The sequence below is a fragment of the Schistocerca cancellata genome, chromosome 2, assembly GCF_023864275.1.
Source record: "Schistocerca cancellata isolate TAMUIC-IGC-003103 chromosome 2, iqSchCanc2.1, whole genome shotgun sequence".
NCBI lineage: Eukaryota > Metazoa > Arthropoda > Insecta > Orthoptera > Acrididae > Schistocerca > Schistocerca cancellata.
Window position 1 is genome coordinate 1009309023 of NC_064627.1, and position 25568 is coordinate 1009334590.

The 25568-nt window shown below is 45.2% G+C and overlaps 1 protein-coding gene across 2 annotated transcripts in view; it reads left to right on the forward strand.

Moving 5' to 3' along the window:
- LOC126162975 (protein rhomboid) overlaps positions 1 to 25568 on the forward strand; it is a 322344-nt gene that overhangs the window by 140960 nt on the left and 155816 nt on the right. The window contains exon 1 of one of the 2 annotated variants that reach the window (XM_049919824.1): positions 10165 to 10222. The exons of the other annotated variant lie outside the window; for it this stretch is intronic. The gene's annotated coding sequence lies outside the window, so the exon portion shown is untranslated. Of the gene's footprint in view, positions 1 to 10164; positions 10223 to 25568 lie in introns of those variants that run through there. 2 annotated transcript variants of the gene reach the window in all.

Genomic DNA, 25568 nt, shown 5'->3' on the forward strand with positions numbered 1-25568 from the left:
ATGAATACATATGCAAAGAAGTCTCTCCTACCCCATAACATATGAAGACTGCTACTGGTGCTGTAATCTCTGTTTTTGCCGATTTTGCCAAGACAGCGTGGCGTCCGCCTTATTTTACTCGAATGTGCACCGAAATGGTTATAATCATTTCTTGTGCGACAAATTGGCTTGCATCAGGCGGCTTTTCTGAAAAAGAAAAGTAAAATCGAAGAAGTGTATGAATTAATATACAAGTAGGTGTGATATTTTCAATTAGTCACAGTCGTCGATTTGCAAAATTTGATCGTAACGTCTGATATCTCATTTTACGGTTGCGATCCTTTATTAAACAGAAAACACATTCAAAGCAATTACATGTGTCATGCGTTGACATAAGTATAATTTAGTAATTAGTAATTACCATAATTCAGCAAAAAGCCACATTCTTATGTAATTTATAGCCGGCCGAAGTGGCCGTGCGGTTAAAGGCGCTGCAGTCTGGAACCGCAAGACCGCTACGGTCGCAGGTTCGAATCCTGCCTCGGGCATGGATGTTTGTGATGTCCTTAGGTTAGTTAGGTTTAACTAGTTCTAAGTTCTAGGGGACTAATGACCTCAGTAGTTGAGTCCCATAGTGCTCAGAGCCATTTCTTATGTAATTTATAGCCCACGCATCAGTTCACATGTGTTCATAAATCGCTTGTAAAATCTCAAACTTTAATCACTTCGAATCGTACGTTCTTTACTCCACCTTTTCCACCAGCTGTTGTTCCTTGAGTCGTCCAAATCCTCATTTTCATACATTCAATGTCCAAAAAATTTCACTCTAAAACTTCGCCTTCCTTCAACTGTCCGTTTCTCTGATTTTACATAGAGATTCATCTCACTGGGCATACCACACTTACATCAGAAAACGCATGCACAACACTTACGTAATCAAAAATTTACATATCTCAAGTAACGTAGATAATGCTTATTAAAGGAAAAGAAAGAAATTCATGAACACACCAGGAAAATTCCGTTGCATCTTGGAGTGTTCCAGTTTATAGCCTGTTATACATTTATTTAATGCCACACAGGAGGTCATGTCAAAGGACAATGGAGGGAACAGGTGCGATCACCAACAAAATTAACTTATCTGCTAAACTTTTGCTATTCACAGGCAGTTGAAATACAACTGTCACTTAACAAGATTAGTCAATTTGGTAATCTCCCTTATCATGCATCAGAACTGTGTTGTTCTTTAACCTCAGACTGTATAGAACGTGCTTCAGTAAACAGTCTACATTCCAGAGTTGCCATTATTTCGCTACATGATTTACACTGGTGTCGTACACAATTTGAGTATCAGTACTATAGTGTTGACGTAATTCTGAGACCGCAAGGCACATGGAAGAGCAGTTGAATGAAATGGTGTCTTTTAATAAGGTCATAAGGTGAACATAAACGAAAATAAGACAAGGATAATGTAGTCGAATTAAAGCGGGCTGAATTCGATTGGGAAATGACACTAAAAGAAGTATGTGATGTTTGTTATTTGGGCAGCAAAGTAACTCATAGTGGCTGAAGTAGAGAAGATGTAAGACAGACTGGCAGTAGCAAGAAAAGGGTGTACTTGTGTAGAATGTAGCTCTTACTTAAATGAAACATAGACAACGAACAGTTCAGACAAGAAGAGAATGGAAGTTTTTGCAATGTGGTGCTATGTAAGCATGCTGAAGATCAAATGGGTAGATCGAATAGCTAATGAGGAAGTACCGAATCGAATTGCAAAGAGGCATTCATTGCACACCTTGACCAGAAGAAGAAAATGATTGATAGTACATATCTTCAGGCGTCAGGTAGTAGTCAATTTGGCAGAGGGAGAGTGTTGGGGCCATAATTGTAGAGAGAGATGACGTAGGCATGAATATTGTAAGCGGGTGGCGGTGCTTAGGAGGAGAGCTGCGGACCGAAGACTACATCTGTTACCAGTTCTATCCATGCGGTGCGTATGTTCCTCGCTGGTAACTTTACCCCATATTGACTAACTTTGTACAGCTGCAGTTATATTTGAACTCGAATGCGAATAACCCAGTTGGAGTTGACTCTCCTCTTTCTTTCAGACTTTACCACTGGGTAATTTGCACCGATATTATTTTCTGTCAGTGCTTTGATTGATCCCATTGTTGCACTGTTGGCGAGTATGCACGCACCCTAAAACGGACTGATCAGTTCAGACCAATTTTGTCTGCTCCCCACGTGCAGGTCTCGTTGTGCCTTTGTCGTCTCGGTTCGACCTTGGATCCACCTGTTTCGGGAAGTCGCGCGCGCCTGTATCATCACGAACTTGTCTCTTAATTTTGGTTGAGAGCAGCTGTGAGTGGCTGCGGATGCCGTGGTGTGCTGTGGTCTGCGGCGGGACAGAAAATTGCGGTCCCGACAAAGGCCTAGGCAGGGCAGGGTAGGGCAGGGCGGTGTGGACGGTCCTAATTGTGCGACAGTTGGCGCCGTGTGCGCCCTGCGGCCACACGCAACACTGGAGGTCCGCTGTCCGCGGCTGGTCCGGCAAACACCTGCTGCGGGTCGTGTTGTGGTCCGAGGACAGGGTGCGTCGGCAGTGTGCCACGCCGAACCGCTGCTGTCGCTGCAGCGGCGAGGGATCGCTAAACAAGCCTCTCCAGCTTGGGAAAAGCAAGAGCCCGTCTTAGAGAAGCATCTCCATCAAGGTGTAATCTGCCAGCTGTAAATAAAGCCCGCAGGCTTTTGTGGCCGCTTTCGTTTGATGGTCGAAATTTTTGGGTTGCCGGTCCGTACCATCTTCCATTCCATACATTTAGCTTACTCTCGACGTTTCGTCCTCCTCACTAGACGTCGTCTTCTGGAGTCGCCTGTGTGGCTAAACACCACCTCGAGCAGTCTTTGCCCATTTGAGGACTCGTAAGAACTCGGAAGAAGAACCCAGCACAGAGGGTCAAACTTGGAGTATTCTGTAAGTCTGAAGAGGATTATGACAGCGTCGCAACTGTGAAGAGCATTCCTTGAAACTTCGGGCAGACTGCCGAAGATTTCGGCGCAGAGACTTCAGGCCACCCTTCTGTGTACACAGAGTTTGCCTCTATTTGAGACCACGCCAGCGCATCATTGGTGTACCCAATTGTCGCTGTGTGTGGTTGTTAGAGCGTATGCGTTTCTGCCGGAAGTTTGTGTGCTGCCGTGACCACCCTCCTTGGTTGCAGATCGCCCCATCGATATCAGATGGATTGTCTTTATGCGGTAAAATCGTAGATCGGCACTGGTTACCCAAAGCACGAAGCTTTTCTACAACTGGGTTCCGATTGATAAGGTCCTCGGACAATCGTATTTCTACCAATTCATTGAAAGGCAAATCCTAAATATTTGAAGTACTGTCATCAATTTTTCTTTCATTGTGCAGCACTTAATCGAATGGCCAGAAATTCAGTGGTCTGCTGTATCGAATTTACTGGGTCGGAGAAGGTGAATATGCCGCTGGTGTTCCAAGATGCGCTCCTGAACTAAGCGCGTCCTTTGATACACCGTTATCACATGGAATACAGTGCAGCTCTGTCTCAGACTGATCCCATAAGGGCAGAGATTTTCAGAGATCATTTTAACCTAATGTTATCTTCGTACTCTGCCTACTTTCGCGGAAATACCGCTATTTTGAGTATATTAGAGCTAGGCTGTTGTCTGAAGATCTCATCCTGTTCATTGTTGTACCATTTGTATGACTGTAGCGCTCTCTGTATCTGCTGAGGTGTCTATTGAATTTTCAGGAACATAGTTTCGAGTGGTTACAATTTGGCTTGTGAGATGGTATGAGCTCGGTGAAGCAAGGTCTTCCGAACGGCAATTTTTTGTGCTGATAGTGGCAACTAATTGCCCGAAGTACAGGTCGGTATCGGTGGGGTTTCGAAATACTAACTGTCGAAGTGTACGCTGCACCAAGCCATCTAAAAAGATCAAATTTCTTTCTCCATGACAGTAGTAAATTGTAGTTCTCAAAAAGAACTCTCGGAGACTACTGTCCAAACAATGAGGACAAAGTATCAACAAGATATTGCCAAAGTTTCGCAACTCAGATTTTACCATAGATCTGCCCATTCTTTCCAAGCAATAATATCTACCCTTGAGACATCATTCACAGCCCTCATTAGACTAGCAAATCATCCCACCTTACCTTACATTGTATACTGGGGTCGGCAGTGTCTATTTATTGAAATAATCAGGAACCAGCTGCACAAAAGAAATGTTATTTCCTTAACAGGTTTCAGGCACCTAGTGCCCTTCTTCAGAAGATTATAAAACTACGAAATAAACATTATTTATTTTGACACAAGTGAATTCCTTTCCTACACAGCAAATTAAGTTTGTGCTCCGCAATACACTAGTGTACGACCCAGCCAAGATGTTATTCTCAGTCTTATCAGTAGCTCTGTTACCCCTACTGATCTTATACGGACATCTTCGTTCACCATCCTGTCGGTCCATTGTATATGGATAAGCTATAGCGAGAGAATTCTGATGGAACGAGAGGAATCGACTGACGAGCGAAGGAAAGCGTGTCAATGGAATATGCGTGTAGTCTGCATGCATAGTTTGCGGGTACTGATGTGCTTGCCAACGGTGTGCTTGACCTAGTTTCATTTCCATTGGAGCAGTACGCATTTACTGACATTCTATCACGGCTAAATATTGCACCACTAATGTTTATTTGCGCGTTTCTGCCAAAACGGACTGACAAAACATTCATGTCGTCCGTCCTCGAAGATTCCACTGCGCCGCGCGAAAGCACATTTGCAGGCACCACCACAGTCCACGCACAGTCAGCGTACTGCTCTGCAATTTTACTCGGAAATGTTTGTTGCCGGACTGCTGTCAGTCTCCTCCACCGCTACACTACTAAAAGTAGTCTAAGGGTAGCTGCCCTTTCTTCGACCGTTGAGATAGGGTTCAAGTTCTTATTAATCCGAAGTCAATAGTTAAAAGGCCTGTAGCTGTCTATCCACTCTACGTAAGATTCTGAGGTGTGCTCACTGCACTGGAATATGTTCACCAGTAACCATCCATAAACCGCCTCCAGCTTGCTCCTACTGATTTCTACCTAGATAATCGTCACAACCACAAAACGGATATTCAGTTGGAACTCAATACAGGGTAAGACACACAAAACTCCAACCTGAAATACACAAATAAATAATAATAAATTAAAAAGTTTTCGATGATTTTGAGCCACAGTCATGCAGTAATAGTGGTCTAACAACTTTTAGCATTGTACTCGATAATGGCTTAAAGCCGAAATCTAGATAGTACATAAGATAAATATGGTAATTCACAGTCAAATGGCTGTTTACTATTTTAAATAATTATAATTTAGTGCCTACAGTTAATCCATGTAAGTCCGTCTCGTTCACTAAACGCCACTGACCATGTGGCACTACGATCTAATTTGAGCGCACTGCCTAGTTAGCGTCTGCACATCTGGTAAATGGCAACATTCGCACAGAAACTGTAACACAGTCAGCTCTCCGCACTGCAAGACCGAGGAGGATTGTCCAATCTCGACTTCGAAGTACACCACCACAACCACTTCCAGAGGACACACGGCTTTTACAGGCCACAAGGGCTGCCACGGGCTGTTCCATTTCGTGAGCTTCAAACTGCTGCACGAAATTATGTAACATTAAGCCCTTTCGGCAAGTCAGCCTCAGGAACAGAAATCGGGCATTTCCATTGGCCATTTCCATTTCCTGCTAATACCGCTTTTCCGGTAGGAGCTAGTTCCTGCCAGGTCAGTTGCCTGGGAAAATTACTCGTCCTGCCAGGTCAGTTGCTTGGGAAAATTACTCGTCCATGAACTCAGCGTGGTCTTCTGAGATCAGAACCAGGTTAGGGGAAAGACCGGACCGTCGCCACAAAGGCGAGTTAGTCTGTCTCCTGATGACAGACCCTGGCATCCACACCACCACACATGTGCGACTGGGACACTGTATGTTGCAGTTAGTTTGTGTATTACTAATTAGTTGTGCAATAACTAGTCGGTTTTTTACCGTTAGGAAGTGTGTAATGCTGCAAGTCACAGTAAAACAGTGAAAAACACCATTGCCACAATTCCCGGAAAAAAAATTGTTGGTGTGACGTCCACAGCTGTTACACGTAATGTTTATGATTAAAACATCCGGTACAGTTGTACAGTTATTGACACAAATCTTTACACTGCCAGGTTTCAAGACTCAACCACAGCTTCGTGTGTATGATGTGTCGAACCGTCCATGTTAAAGCTAACCTAACCCCTGTCGCACATGGCTCATCAGATTGAATACCCAAATGTGCCCGCACTACAAGCATCTGTCAATCTCACTGACGTAAAGAAATCTTACCCACATCTACAGGATTACTCTGCGATTGGTAATTAAGTGATTGGCAGAGGGTTCATCGAACAACCTTAAACCTGTTTCTCTACCGTTCCACTCTCGAATGGCGCGTAGGAAAAACAAGCACTTAAATCTTTCTGTGGGAGCTCTGATATCTCCCACTTTATTATAATAATCATTCCTTCCTAAGTTGGTGGGCGCCAACAGAATATTTCCGCAATCGGAGGACAAAGTTGGTGATTGAAATTTCACGAGAAAATCCTGCCGCAACGAAAAAGCCTTTGTTTTAATCACTGCCATCCCAGTTCATGTATCATATCCGTGAAAGACTGTCTCCTATTTCGCAAGAGTACAAAACGAGCAGCCCTTTCTCTGAACTTTTTCAGTTTCCTCAGTCAGTCCCATCTGATACGGACCCCACACCGCACAGCAACACAAGAGAAGAGGCGGACAAGCGTGGTGCAAAAGTAGTCTCTCTAGAAGACATCTTGCACTTTCTAAGTGCTCTACCAATAAGTCGCAGTCTTCAGTTTGCTTTATCCACGACATTAGACCTATATGATCATTCCTATTTAATTTAATCGTAATTGTAATCCTTCAGTACTTGCTGAATTTACAGCCTTCAGATTTGTGTGATTGCTCGTGTAACTGAAGTTTAATGAATTTTTTTTTAGTAACGGTGTGGTTGACTTCACTGTTTTCATTATTTAGAATCAGTTGCCATTTTTGCACTATAAAGATACTGTCTAAATCGTTTTGCAGTTGGTTTTGATCATTTGATGACTTTACAAGACGATAAATGACAGCACCGTCGACAGTCTAAGAGAGCTGCTCAGATTGTCTCCTAAATCGTTTATGTAGATCCGAAGCAAGAGATGGCATATAACACTTCCTTCGGGAACGCCAGATACTGCCGCTGTTTTACAGACTTTCCGTCAGTTATTAAGAACTGTAAACTTTCTGACAGGAATTCGAATCCAATCACACAATTGAGACGATACTCCGTAGGCACGCAATTCGATTAGAAGTCGCTTGTGAGGAATGGTGTCAAAACCTTTGAGAAATCGAACAATGTTAAATCAGTTGGACGTTCCCTTTCGATGGCACTCATGACTTTGTGCGAATAAAGAGCTAGTTATGTTCCATTAGAACGATACTCTGAACCTGTGCTATTTGTCAATAAGTCGCTTTCTTAGAGGTAATTCATAATGCTCCAACGCAGAATATGCACCAAAATTGTACTGGAAATCGATATTAGTGATCTGGTTGCGTAATTCAGCGGATTACTCCTATTTTCTTTCTTACGTGTTTGTATGAGTTGTGAAACTTTCCTGTCTTTAGATACGGATCTTTCGAAGCGAGCGGTTGTATATGATCGCTAAAAGTATGGAGCTATTGTATCACCATACTCTGAAAGGAACCTGACCGGTTTACGATCTGCACAGGAGCCCTTATCTTCTTCTAAGTTACCCATGTTATCGCCTGGAAGTGACGGCGAGGGAGTGGCGTGTGAAAGGACCATGCGGTAAAGTGTTTATGCAGCGCTGTCATTGGAAGGCAGCGCGCAAATAACATGCAACAAATACTCGTACAGATCGCCATTGCGTCCCGTCTGCCAACAGAAATAGAACTGAGCAATGAGAGCGCTGCATAAACATGTGGTCGGATGGTCCTTTTAATCGCTGTCCTCTCGCCGACACTTTGAGGATACGTGTGGCTGACACCAGAGTTTCTGAAAGGTGCTTGTGGTGCGGTCACGTTTGGGTATTCAGTCTGATGAGCGACGTACGGTAGATGTGTTGCATTGTAAGTTTGCTTTGACATGGTCGCTTCGACGTACTACGAGGAGCGTTATATAAGTAACGCAACACATTTTTTCTGAAAATTTATTTTTTTTTTTGTTCAGGATTCCAATATATCATATTATTCCTGAGCCGCGTTACGGCTTGTGTTGGTGCCCTTGGTAGGTTTGCATCCTGTAATAGGGATAGTGGCATCTCGTTTTCTTCTTGTTTACTGGCACCGCTAGCGTTGTCTGCCCGGGAGTGGCAGCAGCAGTGGTTATCGATACCTAGTACTGTGGTACTATCTTTGGAAGGACGTAAAGTGTTTTCCGGCTGTGGGTGTGTTGGGGAGTTCGGTTGGAACGGAGGGGAGTGAGGTCCGCCAGCGCGTGGACATGCCACGACCGCTGGCGGCAGGCAGGCAGTGCCGGGTCGAGGGGCTGTAGTTGCGAGGGTCACAACCTCGTTGTCCACCGGACGCAGGATGTTTGAGTTGAGTGAACATTAACACAGTAGTGAAACCTCCACCATTTTGAGGTCACACCATTTCTTCGCACGTTGCTGCTCGCAGCGTCGATGAGACCAAGAGCAACGAGTGGAGTGTTTGGTCTTGGCTAGATTAGTTAGCCATCCTCCGCTTCTTATTATTAATCATTGAGTTCCTTGCGTTTATTGGTGAAGTTCAGCTAGCGGTATTTTTCTGCCTAGTGGCCGCTAACACCTCAGTTACCTGCCCTGGAGGTCAGCGTATTTTCGCGGCACTGAGCAACCAACGGTAACTGAGTAAAGCCCCGTCCACACCGAATCCTGCCTTTCCCTAAGTACCATTTTTCAATTCCTAACTGTTTTGGCTGCAAAACCCTATTTTTCAACATAATTTCTGTTCAGCGCGACCACCTTACGCCGCCTTAATGGGAGGGCCTGTGTGAGTGAGAGTGTCCGCACGTTCCAACATTGCAGGAGTCATACCAGTGTGCGGCCGGCCGAATGCGGGAGATAGGACAAGTTTGCGCGACCTCGTTGCGATGATGACAGACAGATTACCGTGCTTTTGTTCACAGGTCTTCACAGGCGTTCTTCAAGCACCTATGTACGATGCTCTGGTTTTCCACCAAAAGGAACTCAGTGACAGCTGTTTGCTTGGATTGGACCTCCGTTACAGACGAAATTTTGAAGGCCACGTATAGCACCGCCACTATTCAGAACTTCGTGAAACTAGGCTGAAACGGGAAATATTCCAATTTGTCCCACAACAAATTCCGCATTTTTTTCCCAACTGAAATTGGCCGAGGAATAAGTGTTAAGTTATTAAACGCCCCTCATACTTACAGATACATGTGAAGGTGCAGCTGAGTAACTGAAAGCTGGTAGTGTAAAGTCTTCAGTCAATACTGTCCGACTGTAGAGGATGTTTTAATCATGGGCTTATGATTGTTACAGTGGTTGTTTCCCATAAGTGATTATATGGCAATTCAGTTTGGTTGTTTAGCTAAAAGGTGTATGATGTACATTAGTTTTTGATACTATGGGAGGTAGTTCAGTTTACGGACACGAGAAAAAAGTTTCCTATAGACACTTCCGTATGACGCTGACGACGTTTTAAGTTAATGAAACGAAACGCATATGTAAAATAATAGTAACGTAATTTGGGATCCATCCCATGTAGTACTATTATTGCACGCTTTAATACCTGTCATGTACGCTAGATAATGACAATTAGTCGCAATTGCAGCCAGTAAAAGTTATCGATACTGGTGCCGAATTTAAAAACGGCCTCACGTTAGCAAAACGGCACGGCCTTTCCCAACTCACTGCGTTCAACGACTCTGGCTGTCAGTCCGTTCCGGTAGCGCCGTACCACCTCCGCTAACTGGGGCGTGCCAATGATTTGGCGACAGGGTGCGCGTGGATCGTGACTGCCACTTGCGGCGGGTGACCGCTGCCGAGTCACGCACAGATTGGCGGCCGCCCGGCGCATGCGCAGTGGGCGCTGCTGGCAGCGGGCCTGGTGCTGCTGGGGCAGTGCGCCTCGCTCGGGCCCGCCCGCGGGATGTAGCCGCGCCGCCGCCGCTGGCGGCCTCCCAGGTAACACTTCCTGCTGATAATGCCGTCGCCTGCGCCCTCCGAAACGCCTCTCATACTCACCAGTCAGCAACGTGGATGTGGAATGCCGTCATTCCTAACCTCCGCCCCAGTTACACATTTCGTGCCTTCCTTTCTGTCAGTCTTGATGCAAAATATATGTGGTGCAAAACGAGTTAAACGTACCGTACGTATCAAGTACGAATGCTACCACGGTTAGTATCAATTTGAATAAAATCATTTTGGGCATTAGGGCGTGTCAGTTTGAAACGAAAGTCACTATTATAACCTATACGTTTCGGTGGTCTTTGCAGTTCAGTCGCACTGAAGACGACCGATAGACAAATGGTCGAAACGTCGGTCTCGATAGTGGTTTAAATTTCAGTGCGACGCGGTCTTACGTCCAAAACAATTTTATTCACACCGCAGTAAATTCCAAAAACATTCTCCTACATTTTATTGGTTTCCTGGTGCAGTTCGACAATGATTCCCGTCTTAAATAAAATTTTGCTATTCAGTGTATGCGTCGTACAGTTGCGTGGAGATGAGGAAAACATTCTTTTTCGCGTTCGCCATTTAGAGACCATGCAGAATAATACAGTCCATTCATTTTGGCCCTTTGCTTCCTTTCCCCCTTTCCAATAGCTTTTCGTTTTTTTCCCTTTTGTTATTTTCTTTGTCTAGCAGCCGGTCCCTTTCTTACTTCTCAAAAGCTTCGACAGTTTATCTCAGTTTTTTGTATCTCGGTGGTTTTCCCTGAAATGCTAAAGGCAATTTCCTTCCCAGTCCTCCTATCCGACCTTTAGCTTTGTCGCTAGTGACCACCTCGTCGACAACAGTTAAATCCTATTGCTCCTTCAGTTTTGTACCACTTTTTTATAACCATTTTTGCGTTGTCTTTATACCTAGGGTCGACTGTTAGCGTTTTTAACTCATATGTACTTCAAAATTCATTTTGTGAGACTTCTGTCGTCTATTTTCAATATGAGACCAACGTACCTAACTCATTCCTTTTTAGTAATTACTAGATATATTTCTTAAATATCTTTCCACATTCTTCTTTACTGCAATTCTCCCTTGTATAGCGAAAGTTGCCTTCATCGAATATTTTTTAAACCCAGACTTAATTATTCAATTTTTACTTTTGCTGATGTGTTTTGAAACACCGTTGATCTACAGAATGTCAAAATATTTAATAGAGGGGCTGCTATGAGCACATCGCTACAACTCACTCTACGTCTTATGGTACCAGTACATTAATTTAATTATCTCTCTGCTCTTCATAAACAAGGGGGGAAAAGTCACCTAAGCACGGGTTTTCATCGATGCTCCGTATTTTTCTAATTTGGCTTCATGTTTATATTTCTCATACAGAGTAACCATCTAAATTTCCTAGGCGCTGGATTTAGTTAGCGTTTCTCCAGCCGCGTGGTCTGGGGCGCCTTGCCACGGTTTGCGCGGCTCCCCCCGTCGGAACTTCGAGTTTGTGTGTGTGTGTGTGTGTGTGTTGTCCTAAGCTTAAGTTAGATTAAGTAGTGTGTAAACTTATGGACCGATGACCTCAGCAGTTTGGTCCCATAGGGACTTAAAAGTTACGCAGTTACGAAGCGTTTCACCAACCAAGAGGTGAATGCCTCGATAACAGCCTTCCAGTTTCTTTAGATAAATCGGGTTAACACTGTAGCACATTGTACTTACGCTATCGTTTCGAGCATACTTAATTTTTTATGTTAACCTCGTGGAACTTCAGATTCTCACCGTATCCACCTAGTCTGACGATTTTCTGTTCATAGTACAGTTAAATTGTCAGTCGAACCTGCATTGGAAACAGTTATAGTATGGTCACTCTGTTCGGTTAATGAGAAATTCTTCTTTCACTTGGTCGCTTACAAGTAACAGTGCTACTTGAGAAAAGGTTCAGCGGGAATGTAGTATTGTATTTTGTAACTAACAGCCTTTGCCACAGTTTGCTACATTTGTTTCTCCGCATTGCTAATCGTTCCGTTGACTGCACAATTACTACTCGCAATGTCATTTACAGTCTCCCTCTCTACAAGTCATGACCATGGTTTTCGCTTGAACGTTTCCTCTCAATTGGGCCCTTCCAGTGACAAAGATTCCACTTCACGGACATTTAGAATGAGTCCCGCTACCATGGACATCCGCAGAAGAAATGTGTCCTGAAGGGTGCACAACTCAGAAGTTCCCATTTTTTATGTAAATGAATTGGCCATTTTCGAGTCGTGTCAGACCGCAACAACTAAATTTTATAGGTTACGCAAAAAGCTTATTATATCCCAAGAATTGGTTGTTATGCATGGTGTTGGAGAATTCAGTGATAACTAAAAATTGTTAACTCCATATTCCAGAGAGAGAGAGAGAGAGAGAGAGAGAGAGAGAGAGGGGGGGGGGGATGTTGCCCCTCCCCCTTTCGGATACCTGTGCTCATTACACACACACACACACACACACACACACACACACACACACACACACACACACACACACCTCTGCTGAAAGGCTTCCAGCGGCTAATTTGCTTACTTTTTCTTCTACAAGCTTCTCATTTCGTGCTTTTCCATACACTAAAGTTTTAACATCCTTATGTAGTACCACATCACTGAACTCTTCAGTTTCATCTTCTCCGTTGTAACCCCCCTCACTCCACCCACGTGCACCTTTGTTGTTGGTATAGGACTCTGCTCGAGGCGCAAAGTTGGTCGTTTTTCTGCTATTTCCTGCCTGTATTTGATGAGACCAAAGATCTTTAAAGAAATCTATTAACAGTCCATAGCAACTAGCTTGAAACGTCTCATCGTGGGTGAAGTACACTCAGTTAAATTGTGGCGTCAGCAAACCGTGGAACTCGTTACAATATCAGGACACACACAGTTATGAGTGGAGATTCCCCATTAATTGCCCACTTATGTTGCATTACCGTCAGTTCCCCCCCCCCCCCCCTCTCTCTCTCTCTCTCTCTCTCTCTCTCTCTCTCTCTCTCTCTCTCTCTCTCTCTCTGTGTGTGTGTGTGTGTGTGTGTGTGTGTGTGTGTGTGTGTGTGTGTGTGTGTGTGTCCTTCCTTCCCGCCCCGCCATTAACCTGTTTCTGTTCCTCGCCTGAAAGAGTGAGGGGTGCCTACCCCCTCGCTCGTACAGTACATACTTGAAGACCCGCTAGCTTACATTCTCCCGGCTTGGTGACGCGGTATCGCGGTGCGTCGGTTTCGACCTACCCCTGAGAGTGTTATTGCCCCCTGGGGCTAACCTTGGCTGGCGGCAAGGACTCGGCGCTCAGCAGTTTGTTTCTGAGGCCGTCCCGAAATACCCGCCGTTGGGGCCAGCCCGTTTCATCGTGACACACATGCCTGTATCTCCAGCGAATGGAACAACTCCAAACACCGTGGAGAATCGCTTCCGCTGGCCCCCGAGCAACCGACCTGTTGAGGAGCGAGAACCAGGACTCGGGCCGCTAATACCGCCACTGGCTCAGTTGCAAAAACACTTGTTAATAGTAGCTTCCATTAACTCGTCGTTGAAAAGAGAAAAAATAACAAACGTTACAAAACGCTCTCAGATATTTTAGGCGGCAAGTAGCAGATTCTGCACCAGACTCCTGTATTACCCTGTGTAACGTGCAGCGTCGTCTGAAGACGGGTTCTGAAAGGAACGAAAAGAGTTACGTCCATGAAATAACGAGAAATTCTGTTTATTGGCAAGACGGGAGACAAGCGTAAGTTCTGCAACGATTTGGTTCCAACTTCGAGGCAGACGAAACGCACAGTCGTCTGTTGGTTGTTTCCTTACTAATCGATATTTCACATTTCGTAGAAACGGTCTAGCGCTGTGCCGTGAAAAAAGCAATTTAATTAAACTGATGAAAGTTCGTGGAAACCTTGATCTGATAAATGAATGAAAACTTTCTAAAGAACGTCATTGTCGCGTTCCTCCGTTGCAAATACCGGGTCGGTGATAAGTTCGTAGCGATGTACCGTAATAAACAAAACAGATACGCATAACAATCGATACACATAAAAGACGTAAAGTCATCGGTAAAGTATTCTCTTTCACTATTTACAATACTGCCAACGCCGGGGTCATATACCCAGTTTTTTTAACCGCTTACGTTCCCGTTTGTGTTTGCCGTCTGCGTTATATGGCGTTTTAGCGAACGTCGCGCGAGCTGTCGACTGCGTTTTATTTTTTATCCGTCGTAGCAATATGGCGAGGTCCATTTAATTTTTAGTTGTGGACCTCCAGTTCTCTGCGGCGTATTTCATAAACCTTTCTCCACGTCCCTGTTTTTAGCTGTCTTGTCTTCCGTCGATTGGGATTGACATGTAGTCGTTTTTAACTCCTATTTTTGCCTTCGTGTTCTATCAGTTTTGACATCGGCGCTTATGACCCTAGTTGTTTTTTGCTCCCTAAATCAAAACAAAACGAACACTGAGGTAACATTCCGGATCCGCGACTTTAGAAATCACGTATTCTCGAGACGAAGAATTCGTCGAGCCATGTTTGGAGCACATTTTCATCCGGACGAGAAGTTCCTTGGAGGTTGTTCGATAGAGAGAAGTGATGATCTGAAGGCGTAAGATCAGGGGTGCGGAGAACAAGTAAAAGTGTTCAAAATGGTTCAAATTGCTCTGGGCACTATGGGACTTCATATCTGATGTCATCAGTTCCCTAGAACTTACAACTACTTAAACCTAAGGACATAACACACATCCATGCCCGAGGCAGGATTCGGTACATTGTGTGTAATCCCGCACCACTGATAGGAGACAAGCAGCAGCCGCTCAAGGGAATGTTTTGTCCCATGCTCCGCCAACACCTCGGTACAAACGGTTACATTTAAATTGGTACCATTACCGGGGAGCACGGAATGCTCTTGAATGGCGCCGCATTGCTACCAGCGATGAATCACGGTTGTGCACCACCCTTTCCGACCACGGCCACCTGGGAAGAGGACCCGTTCTTCCAGTGTTCCTGAGAGGCACAGCGTATTACTTCTGGCGACATTGTGTTCTGAGCCGTCAGATATGATTTCAGGTCAGCGCTGGTAGTGACGGCACAACAGTTCGTTACTGACATCTTGCGTCTTTCAACAGGACAGAGCTCGTGCAGACACGGTTCGTGTCTCTGCGAACTGTCTGCATGATGTCGAGGCACTCCGCATGACCAGCAAGATCTCCCCCACCCCTCCCCCAATCTGTCCTCGATGTAGCTGTGGAACCAGCTCGGATGTCTACTCTGTCCAAGAGCTTGTATCCAGTTGTGGACCAGGTTGCCTAAGGAGAGGCTGCAAAGTCTCAATGGCATCCTTCCCAGCGGAATCAGTGCATGCATCAAAGTAACAGGAGGTTCGTTTTAATGATAAATGGACCCATGTGTTGGTTCTTTATGTATTGGTTGTTATATACTATGAAAAGTTGAAGTTAAACCACATCATACATATATTTGGCCAAATGGTGCCCGGTCCTCCGCCGCAATATTTCGATTGCAGGCGTGCAGGCGTCCTGGTTCCCGACAACCACCCATCTCGGGGTCCAGATGGACCACAAGCTGTCCTTCCACTGTCATGCGGAGTATGTCGCCAACAAGGGGCAAAAGTTGACCAGGGCTTTGTACCCACTCTTCTGCAGTAGGGAACTTAACCTGCATACCCAGCTCCGCATCTACCGAACAGTTATCCTGCCTGTCCTCACGTGTGACTCTGCTGCTTGGGCCACGATTAGTGTCACCAGGATGCGGACGCTGCAGCGCCTGCAGAAAGAGGTTCTCAGGTGGAGCCTGCACGCCCCGCTATTCACGAGAATTGTGACTCTCCACGAGGAAGCGGATGTCGTCCCCCTCAAGACGACCATACACAATAACGCGCGGCGGCTCTATGAGCAAGTGGTTGCCCTGCGGGACACTGTCCATGAGTTACGCCACGTTGGGACCACACTTCCGCCCCGCTGGCATCGACATCCGGTTCCCCTAACCATCCTAGAGGAATCGGATTCCGACCATGGCTAACGATAGGCCCGGCACGCCCACCACCACTAGCCCCCCGTTCTGCGTCCAGTACTTCCCTACCCTACCTGCCCATGTCAGGCTAAATTTGTCTGGCTGACGTAGTACTGTCACCGCTGGAGGGTGGTACGGGACTCCAAGTCCCACCGCCACGCCTCGAAAGTGTATTACAGTGACGCAGCGTCACTGCCCTATGGATACATTTACTGCTCACCAACACAGTTAGACCGGTGATCCTATATTGTAACATATCACAAAAAAGTATCATGCATATCACAATGTGCAACTCAAATTAATGTGTGTGGCTTAAGCGTATGACTCCTTTTTCTATCTCAGGGCTTTAAACTTGTGATCCAATATACTAAAAAAATTCCAGATATATGACTGTATTTGATATTAAAATTGATTTTTGTTATGTACTTTGCATTTCGTGGAAATGCAAGGTTAAGGAGATTCTCGCGATTTCGTTAAGCGAGGACCGAAAAAATTGGTTCAACTCAGTTTACTCAAAAATGATTCAATATTGGAAATATTACTTCTGTTGTTGCAAAGGAAGAATGGATAATAAAGAGAGACCTACATTTACATCTATTTTTACTTCTCAGAATTAGAGAATATTAAGATATTTATTACGACTCTGGGCCGTTACCATTTCGAACAGTGGCGCTGATATCGGAACCGATGTTCCCCTACAAAATTTGCATAAAGAAATTAATTTCACCACTTCATGGATATAGGAGCTGGTACGGATAAAAATTGCTAACACTTTTCAGTAATATACATGAAACTTACACGGTTTCGTGCCTCGTCACACAATGGCTTATTTCATTACAAAGACAAACAAAAGGGAAGAGAGACTTTTTGCAAAAAGACAAAGATTGAAATTACATTCGGATATCTTATTAATTACAGAGTCTTTGTTATTTTTCTGAGAAAAGAGATTTATGTCTTTGAAAATTGTCACAATAACATATTTCGTTATGACGTCAGTTTTGGTATATTTGCGAAGGTAGTTTATATCGTTTCTATCGCGTTAACTGGCGTACCGCCACACTTAACACTGCCAAGTTCTGTGTTATATTTTACTTCCATACTGCAGGCACTGAAACATCACATCTCCTCTCCGCTCAAGGAAGTTTCGTTCCGTTTCTTCCTTCCCTTCTGGGTGTTCCACTTTCTTGTCAGGTTGTTCAGTTATAATAAAAGTCAGTATATTGATGAGAAGGCGTTTCGTATAGTCTCTAATGACTGTGATGTAGCTGTGAGGTTCAACTCTCCTACGTACTTGCTTATATAAGGTCTAGTATGTACCTCTTCTGCCAACAATTACATTTCTTGCTGTGGCACCATCCCAGTTTTAGAATGACACACCAGTGGTAGGATTCAATGGACGAACGTACTTCAGACCGCAAATAACCGGTAGAAAGCAGGCTTCTTGTATTAGCGCTGCGCTAAATACACACTGAAACGGCCCCTTTCCTTTCTGCGGGTTAATGAAGTAAACAAACATTTAATCTGACACGCGAAAAAATCATTTATTCGTGGAGTGTGTGTCGGGGTGCCAAGAAGTGCAACAGAGAGGTGTCCGCTGCCAGAAGCGTGTTCATTATCCCGCCCGCGAACACGTTTAACGCTGGCTGGCAGTCGGTTGTTCCCGCACAGCGCAGGACGCACACAAACACCTGTGCCGGCTTGGCCGCGTGTCGGTAAAAAGCTGCAGGCGGCCACCGCAGCCAAGGCGGAGAGCGCCCGAGTGCCGTACAGGCTCCTGCGGCCTGGCTGCGGGGCGGGGCTCCCTCAGTGTTGCCAGCCGCTGCAGGGAAAAATAAACCGCTGTCGGCGGCCTTTTTTCGCCGCGGCGTTGTTTGCAGTGCGAATCGGTCAGAGCAGCGATTCTTTTAAACTGAGAAATATTAACGGCGTAGTTCGAGATTTCGTTTCTGTTTGACGCGGGGATAAGCAGTGATGCTGAAAATTAAGGATAAAGAGGCAAAGCTTTCTTGAATTCGCAGGATTGAACACCGCTGTGGTTTACTAGGCCTGGTCCTGTTGGAGGTAATATGCCTTTACCTTTGTCTCTGACAAGTGAACACACCTACCCAGGCAGTAAAAGGAAGAAGCACGCATTCAGCTGGACGCCAGACACGGTGCAACTCGGCATTTCTTCACTTTAACAAACATTGTCAGAGCGTAGTTGGATTATCCTACACGCCCTCGTATTACTCCTGATACCAATATTTTTTCCCCTTTGCTGATTCCGTTCCTTAGTGCTAACAAGGGGAGGCCGGCAATTGTGAAATTCATATTCGATTCATACTGCGCATAATAAAAGCTCATGGCCAGAGGTGTAATGTGGCAAAGCACCAAGATGCACTTCTCAGCCGTTGTCGAGAAAATCGACAGTTAAAAGAAACCGTTGCGGTGAAATACTCTCTAAGAGTAGAAATTTTCTGCAGCGTCGTGGTGCAGCGGTAAGCGCTCGGGTTCGTAATCCGAAGGTCGCCGGATCGAAACCCGAACCATTCAACCATTTTTTTTAGTATTTGTTTTTTGTAATTCAAATATATATATATCCCGGCACTCAGTTGCAACAATTATGCATATAATAAGTTGTTGAAAGTCGTTTGTCGTGGAAAAACTGGCGACTTCGAACATCATTATGTTTTCCCCAAACAAAGTTGTATTTCACAAAGGTTATTAATTGTCTTCATAATGTTAACCACGTATAGTTAACGGAAGACGTAGAAACGATATTCCGAAACGAATACGTATAGCGTAAGTCAAACGTTCGAATTAGAATAGAGACCCCACGAACACAAACTTGCTGTGACAGGTATGAAATATAAACTCCGTTACTCGCTCGTTACACTTGGAGGACAGATGTTGAATGGGCCGAAACGAGCCGCCGCATAACAGCGTAGTTGCGTGCTAACTTCGAAAGAAGGTAGATGCGGTCTCTAGCGCAACTTGTAACATCGTCGAAAATCAGTGCGGACGGGAGAGCTTTGGTACACACTGTTAAACGGAAAAATGGAGGCGGTACAATTGGAGAGCGATCCGCCTTCACCGACATGCATAAGCAATACATTAATAGTTATATATATATATATATATATATATATATATATATATATTTGAATTACAAAAAAAATAATAATAAAAATAAATTGAATGGCGCGAGATTCGATCCGGCGACCTTCGGATTACGAACTCCAGCGCTTACCGCTGCGCCACGACGCTGGAGAAAATCATTAAGCGTAGGAAGTATTTCACCGCAAACGTTTCTTTTAACTGTCGATTTTCTCGACAACGGCTGAGAAGTGCATCTTGGTGCTTTGCCACATCACACCTCTGGCCATGAGCTTTTATTATGCGCACTATGAATCGAATCTGAATTTCACAATTGGCGGCCTCCCCTTGTAAGTATACAATAGTGACATAAAATAACTCTTATTCAAACAGCATTTTACTTAACTTCCTGGCAGATTAGAACTGTGTGCCGGACCGAGACTAGAAGGTAGGAGACGAGATACTGGCAGAAGTAAAGCTGTGAGGACGGGACGTGAGTCGTGCTTGGGTAGCTCAGTTGGTAGAGCACTTGCCCGCGAAAGGCAATAGTCCCGAGTTCGAGTCTCGGTCCGGCACACAGTTTTAATCTGCCAGGAAGTTACATATCAGCGCACACTCCGCTGCAGAGTGAAAATCTCATTCTGGAGTGTTTTACGAAATTTCGTTACTCACCGCGTAATTTTCCCCACAGCTGATAACAGTATATTTGGTTCATATCGAAACACTTTATTTTAAGAAATATCAATTTCCTGTACCTATAAACGACGCATTCTGTTTAAGACTGACATTTATTTGAAAGCCATCGTCTTCGAAAGAGATATTACACTACTTCTGGAAAAAATCAATATTTCAACAATTACTCGTATTCAGAATCTTCGTCTTCCAGAATGTTCAGTTTATAAATATCTTTCCTAACCTTGGTTCCATAGTTTTGTAGTCCAAATTGTTCCTGTTCCAAAAAAATGTGTACTTGTACTTAAATGATGTTTTACTTTCTTAATTATTCCAGTATGGAAATGTGACTTTATTTAAAATTCTTAGCGAACTTCAGGGATCCCCCTGATCATAGAAATCCTCTATGAATAAAGTATTTTTTATTTCCTGCTTATAGAGGTTTTGCTTACATTCACTTCACTGCGTATTTTATCTTTCTATAGACTAAAATTGTAGTGACAATAGTTAACAACTGTTTACAAAAGTCTAGCGTATTAGATTAAGATTGCTTTTAGTGCACCTACGGTTCCGCTTCGTCTACACTGGTACAAATTAAGCAGACAATGCAGTTACTTTCTATCCTTAACGTGTCAATGCACTACATTTACCGTAGTTGAAATAGAGCTGCGCTGCTGTGCTACTGACATGGATAAAGGCACAGAGCGGCTACGTAGTCCTGTGTTTGTAGGACGGAAGCCGCTGTATAGTCTGCTGGAGTCGAATAAATAAATAAATTTTGGGCCACTCCGGTCATCCCAGCAATACCCTCACGGCCTTCAAGCAGTGCTGAAAGCTGAAAAGCTCTCGTAGCTGGAAGAAGGTAACGATAGGGAGGGGACGTGCAGGCTGGGGTGGAGATGTATGGGAACAAGCGGCCGACAGAAGTCTCGGTGCCCGACCTGAAACAACCTCCAGATCGGTAACATCTGCACATTAATATTGTAGCTGTGCGGTGCTTCCTATAATTGTGATCCTATGCCAATAAATCTTTCAGAAATGTACTAATAATGGCAGTTAACTGCTTAAGTGAGTCAGTGGTCACTTCGAATTTTCGCTAAGAGCACGGCTAAATCATTAAATGTGTTTCCATTTATAACGACATGTTTGAGTTAGTCATCATCAGATGCAACACGTTGAATTAGTTAATCGTAGTTTTATCGCGAAAAAGTGCATTCTGAGAGAAAGTAATACAAACACAAAGGAAAGCTAAAAAAAAATCTGAGTTCAAATATCTAGGAGAGTGAACAGAGACAAATATCTTTAAGAAGCCTTTCCTTCACGGATCGGGAAAATGGAAACAGCATCTCAACCAACTAAAAGTGTCTGCTAGAAGAAATTAATGTTAGTTAATGCCAAGATAAGTCGTTATTGCACAACAGTAGAGAAAAGTACCCGAAACCAGACTTCAGTGTTTTTATTTTCAAATAGTTTTATTTTGATAGCACGTAATATTTATTTTATCATGTTACGTACTATTTATATTTTACTGTTAGAAAATCCACTCATCAAAAAAAGATATCACGTTGACTGTGGGTATTGTATCACAGACACAGTCTCGTTGACTGTTCAGAGATGTCACTAAACCCGCCCATGCATGGTCGGCGCCTATTAGACGGAGGGGATCCGACAGCCGATCAGTTCCAGTGATTCCACCAGAAAGGAGGTACACGGCTCGTGTTGTCTGTAGTTCAACCATGCCTAGACGGTCAACACCGCTGTTCGATCGCGTCCGCATTTTTACTTTGTGCAAGGAAGGGCTCTTAACAAGGGAAGTGTCCAGGCGTCTCGGAGTGGACCAAAGCGATGTTGTTCGGACATGGAGGAGATACATAGAGACAGGAATAGGCTGCCCAAGGGGTACGACTGCGGTGGATGACCGCTACGTACGGATTATGACTTGGAGGAACCCTGACAGCAACGCCACCATGTTGAACAATGCTTTTCGTGCAGCCACAGGACGTCGTGTTACCATGCAGCACGGTACAGATGGGCCTAACAACATGCTGAATGGGCCGCTCAGGAGTGTTATCACGTTCGCTTCACCGATTAGTGTTGCATATGCCTTCAACCAGACAATCATCGGAGACTTGTTTGGAGGCAGGCAACCCGGTCAGGCTGAGCGCCGTAGACACTCTGTCGAGCGAGTGCAGCAAGGTGGAGGTTCCCTCCTGTTTTGGGGTGGCATTATGTGGGGCCGACGTACGCCGCTAGTAGTTATGGAAGGTGCCATAATGACACTTCGTTCTTGGTTTTACGTTCTTATTATTCCCTCTTGGTTCTTCTACATATTACCCATTTTTCGCTACAGCTTACTCGATATTCCATATACGTGTAGAAATGGAAGTATTTCGCTCAAGAAGAAACTCGGAGCACTATGCTTTCCAAGAGCAACCGAAACTACACTGAAGAGCCATAGAAGCTGATACACCTGCCTGACATGGTTTACGGCCCCCGCGAGCACGCAGAAGTGCCGTAACACGACGTGGCATGGACTTCACCAATGTCTAAAGTAATGCTGAGACAATTGACACTATGAACCCGGCACGACAGTCCATAAATCCGTAAAGGTACTTGGGAGTGGAGATATCTTCTGAAGAGCACGTTGCAAGGCATCCAAAATACGCTCAATAACGTTCATATCTGGGGAGTTTGGTGGCCAGCGGTTGCGTTTGAACTCAGAAGAGTGTTCCTGGAGCCACTCTGTAGCAGTTCTGGACGTGTGGGATGTCTCATTGACCCGCTGGAATTGTCCAAGTCCGTTGGATTGCACGATGGAAATGAATGGTTGCAGGTGATCAGACAGGATGCTTACATACGTGTCTCCTGTCGGTCGTAACTAAACATGCTGGGTCCAACATCACTCCAACTGCACACGCCCCACACCATTACAGAGCCTCCACCAGCCTGAAGAGTCCCCGGGTTCATGGATTCATGAGGTTGTCTCCATACCCGTACACGTCCATCCGCTCGATATAATTTGAAATCTACATCTACATCTACATTTATACTCCGCAAGCCACCCAGCGGTGTGTGGCGGAGGGCACTTTACGTGCCACTGTCATTACCTCCCTTTCCTGTTCCAGTCGCGTATGGTTCGCGGGAAGAACGACTGTCTGAAAGCCTCTGTGCGCGCTCTAATCTCTCTAATTTTACATTCGTGATCTCCTCGGGAGGTATAAGTAGGGGGAAGCAATATATTCGATACCTCATCCAGAAACGCACCCTCTCGAAACCTGGCGAGCAAGCTACACCGCGATGCAGAGCGCCTCTCTTGCAGAGTCTGCCACTTGAGTTTGCTAAACATCTCCGTAACGCTATCACGGTTACCAAATAACCCTGTGACGAAACGCGCCGCTCTTCTTTGGATCTTCTCTATCTCCTCCGTCAACCCGATCTGGTACGGATCCCACACTGATGAGCAATACTCAAGTATAGGTCGAACGAGTGTTTTGTAAGCCACCTCCTTTGTTGATGGACTACATTTTCTAAGGACTCTCCCAATGAATCTCAACCTGGTACCCGCCTTACCAACAATTAATTTTATATGATCATTCCACTTCAAATCGTTCCGCACGCATACTCCCAGATATTTTACAGAAGTAACTGCTACCAGTGTTTGTTCCGCTATCATATAATCATACAATAAAGGATCCTTCTTTCTATGTATTCGCAATACATTACATTTGTCTATGTTAAGGGTCAGTTGCCACTCCCTGCACCAAGTGCCTATCCGCTGCAGATCTTCCTGCATTTCGCTACAATTTTCTAATGCTGCAACTTCTCTGTATACTACAGCATCATCCGCGAAAAGCCGCATGGAACTTCCGACACTATCTACTAGGTCATTTATATATATTGTGAAAAGCAATGGTCCCATAACACTCCCCTGTGGCACGCCAGAGGTTACTTTAATGTCTGTAGACGTCTCTCCGTTGATAACAACATGCTGTGTTCTGTTTGCTAAAAACTCTTCAATCCAGCCACACAGCTGGTCTGATATTCCGTAGGCTCTTACTTTATCAGGCGACAGTGCGGAACTGAGACTCGTCCGATCAGGCAACATGTTTCCAGTCATCAACAGTCCAATGTCGGTGCTGACAGGCCCAGGCGAGGCGTAAAGCTTCGTGTCGTGCAGTCAAGGGTACTCGAGTGGGCCTTCTGCTCCGAAAGCCCATATCGATGGTGTTTTGTTGAGTGGTTCGCACGCTGACACCTGTCGATGGCCCAGCATTGAAATCTGCAGCAGTTTGCGGAATGGTTGCACTTCTGTCACGCGGAACGACTCTCCTCAGTCGTCGTTGGTCCCGTTCTTGCAGGATTTTTTCTGGCCGCAGCGATGTCGGAGATTTAATGTTTTACTGTATTTCTGATGTTCACGGTACTCTCCTGAAATGGTCGTACGGGAAAGTCCACACTTCATAGCTACCTCGGAGATGCTGTGCTCCATCGCTCGTGCGCTGACTATAACAGCGCATTCAAACTCACTTAAATCTTGGTAACCTACTATTGTAGCAGCAGTAACCGATGTAACAATTGCGCCAGACACTTGTCTTACATAGGCGTTGCCGACCGCAGCGCCGTATTCTGCCAGTTTGCATATCCCTGTATTTGAATACGCATGCTTATACCAGTTTCCTTGGCGCTTCAGTGTAAAAAGCTGAAATAGCGTGGTCCAAAGATGATCCAGTATGATGAAGAAAAAGAGAAGGATGCTTATGGCATTTCCGCTATTTAGCCCCCGGTGTCTAGAAGCTTACACTGGAACTTGTAAGCTCCCTTCGCAGTGAGAGTGAGAGGTACTGCATATGCACCCCCCCCCCCCCCCCCGTCCACCTGCTGGATCGACCAGCGCGGTATCGATACCTCTTGTCCTCGGTCGTCGCGTGAGCTGCCGGCAGGCCGGCGCATTTAAAGCGGAAGGCGAGGCTTAAAATACCGGCGCTCAGGCCGACACGACACGACGTCGCGGCGCTCCACTTTGCTCGACTACTTCTCGCGGGCCCCCTGCCAGTGGCAGTGCTTCCCTCCCTCTCCATTTCTCCCACCTCCCCTCCCCTCTCCTCTCCGTCGCATTGTTTTGACAACCGGCCGGCGCTGTTAGGTGCCGCGCAATAAATCGGAACGTAAAGACCGCTCCGCACTGCCTCGATATCGTCACATTTTGCACACATTGTTGGCCTCATTTCTAGAAACAGCGGACGATGTACGGGCCTACCGCGGATCTCGAAGATTGTTTTGACAGCCGGCAGATCCTCGCACAGCACGACAGAGGTCTCGCAGTACAGTTTTATCTGCACGACTGCAAGAAAATAGTTCCTATTAGCCCTAAATATCCTCAAGCTTAGATCTCTGCTGGCTTGATTTTCAGGCCTGGCAAAAATGTTCGGTGGGTGGGTGTTCCTTAATTCTGTCTACTGCATTGCGTTCACACTTCTGCGTGCCCTTAACTTTATCGCGCAACGTAAATTTGCTGGAAAGTCGCCCGTAGCTTTTACATCCGGATCATCCTTAGGCTTCTTCAGCTCTGTGCGTCGAAATTAGCTATGTCACGA